We start from the raw sequence: 3,115 nt of genomic DNA, 5'->3' as shown, positions 1-3,115 counted from the left end.
TCTTCTTCTTCTTCTTCTTCTTCTTCTTATTTCGGCTGCTCCCGTTAGGGGTCACCACAGCGGATCATCCGTATGATCCGCATAGTGATTTGGCACATGTTTTACGCCGGATGCCCTTCCTTACGCAACCCTCGTCGCCTCTTACGACACAGGGATATGGTACACATTTTAACCGGGGTATACACTGGCCCAGTATACTGGTACTCATTTCGCCGACCTCGGAAGGATGGCAGGCTGAGTCAACCCCCTGGTGTATTAATTCAGCGGCTCAACGGGGCTTGAACTCAGGACCTTTTGGATCCCAAGCCGCTGCCCGAACCACTGCGCCAACACCAGGCTTATATATAGAAATGCATATATATATATATATATATATATATATATATATATATATATATATATATATATATATATATATATATTAGGTGAATGCACCCGGCCCTGCCCGGGTACTTTTTGAATGAATTTAATCTTCTAAACATATGTCTGACGCGAGCACAGTATCAGTTCCCGATTGGGCCATGGCAGTCATAGGCTAAGGAGGTTGGTGAGGGAGAAACACACCCCCTCCCCCACCCCGGCCGAGGGGCCTTACCACATAGCCTATAACCTTCCCGGGGCCCATCCCGACATTTTTTGTTCAGTGGTTAGCTCCTATCTTTCACCTTTCAGGAGATTAGCGCGTGCAGACAAACAAACAAACAGAAACAAAAACTTACAATCATATGTTAGATATATTGTATATGGCGTTGGCCCCATGTCATTCGGCTGAACTTGAAAAATTAACGTTACGAAATCAGGTGATGACGTCATAATTCGGAAACCGGAAGTACAATTATTTTACATCGGGACGCTCCTGGGTACATGTTCTGTCAGCATGTGAAGTTTAGTGAGGATCAGTCCAGTACTTTTCACGTCTTTAGGTCACAGAGAAACACACAGACACACTTTGAACTATATATATATATATATGTATATATATATATATATATATATATATATATATATATATACATATTTACAGACACAATACAAATTTAGACACGTATACATATTTACAGACACAATACAAATTTAGACACGTATACATATTTACAGACACAATTAATGACTTTCAGGCACAATTAATATTGTGGACTCACCGTTCAGAGAGATCCTGCCATTCAGATATATATATATATATATATATATATATATATATATATATATATATATACATATACATATACATATACATATATATATATATATATATATATTATGTATACATGTACACACATACATATTGACCGATTATGTAGAGTACGATTGACCATCATCAGCATGATCAGCTCGGCACTGTCCATCATTTAGGTTTTGAGCCTTCAATCCCAGGGTCTCTCTGAACAGCGGGTCCACAACATCAATTGTGTCTGAAAGTCATCCAGTCTGGCAGAGGGACAGAGAGTCTAAGAAAAAATACAAAAGTGATCATCAGCCCAAAGGTGAACTTATTCAAATGTTTCCTTGATGCAGTGAGTCGTGTTCATTGCATTGCAGAAGTACCTGCATGGGCCTGACCACATAATCAAAAGGTCTTGGAAAAGCTGTCATATGGTTCTGCTCTGTGTCAGCTGGGTTTTCCCCATGCTTACTGGGTTTCCTGTCGAGCTTTTTGCTTTGGAAGCAATAAATGTTTCAGCAAAGCACCTGGAAGAACGCATTGTTCTCACATGTGAATTATGATGAACACGATGTACTTTAGCTGTAACATTGCAACCCGTGCGGTTTTGGAGTGGATCTCTGTTTAACCGTGATGTTTGTGTGATGAAAAACCAGGACAAAGAAAATCTCTTGGGGTGAATTATTAACCTGATGCATCTGAACTCACCATGACACTTACAATTATTAAATCCTCAAATGTTAAACAACAAATACATTGATGCAGCTCCTCCACTTCCAGATAACCAAGTAACATTCAGTTGGAATAATATCTCAAACAAGTCCTTTGGTATTATCATCTCAGCACATAGCTGGAGTTGGGATCCCAGGTACAAATCTCACACATTGTACTGTGCTGAATGACTTCCCTAATTGTCTCTTCATCTCAGTGTAATGATATATTTATAGATATACTGTATATGTCGTTGTATTTTCTGTCTGGCTGTTTGTCCATCTATAGGATTGGCCGCACCAGTTGTATCCCCATCATATGGCATACCGTTGGTGTCCTCTTGGCAAATATAAATGCAAGAAAATATTTTCAAACCTACAGGGGAGCGGGTTCGGGGTGGGGGAAAGACCCCAATTCTCTCCATATGAATGCGTATCATACAGCGGCACTCAGTGGTAGGTGGTATTACAAATCATTTTATTGGATCAAAACTAAAATTCCTTCTGCATGAGGTGTGGGTACCTCTGCTAGTCACATGTAAAACTTTGTTGATTTCTCATGTTCTTGTCTTACATGAAATACTGCATATATACACAGCAAATATATAATATATCGCTTTTTGGTGACTCATGAATGAAACTGGTCTTGAAACTGAGGGGGTGTGTAGCATTTGGATTCTCATGTAGGTACAATTTGTAAATGACTTTCCAGGTCAGGTTAGGTATGAGAGGTCAGATCTGTGTCCACTTTCCGCCGGTACTCCAGGGGCCTCCGTCTGGCCATCCCACAGGCAGATGCCTGGCCCATCCCCATCTCCTTGAGATGGTGAACAACCTGCTGCAACCACGAGGCACGTGGCTGGCCCATTCTCCTCCTCCACTCACGAGGATCCCTCGCTGAGAGAATTCTGGTGAGCATGATCAGTGTCAGCAAAACGAACCACATGTCCATACAGCCGCAGCTGATGCTCATGGACTATACAGTTAATAAATCTCATCTGAGTCTATCTCAGCAACTACTCATCAAGCACAAAGTCTGACCCAACAATAGCCAAGGATTCTCTGAAGAGATCTGGTACCAAAGGAGTTAATTCTCCATCTCAATTCCTTTGTCGGAGACAAAATCTCACATACATAGAGCAAGACAGGAAGCAGCAAGGACCTGAAGACTCAGACTTTCTTCCTGCATAGGTTCTGACAGCATCACACACAATGATCCTGTAAATCCATAACTCCGAAGACC

This window comes from Eptatretus burgeri, chromosome 12, assembly GCF_056783735.1.
Source record: "Eptatretus burgeri isolate ZD-2024b chromosome 12, Ebu_testis_v1, whole genome shotgun sequence".
Classification (NCBI taxonomy): domain Eukaryota; kingdom Metazoa; phylum Chordata; class Myxini; order Myxiniformes; family Myxinidae; genus Eptatretus; species Eptatretus burgeri.
This window is presented reverse-complemented; position numbering follows the sequence as displayed.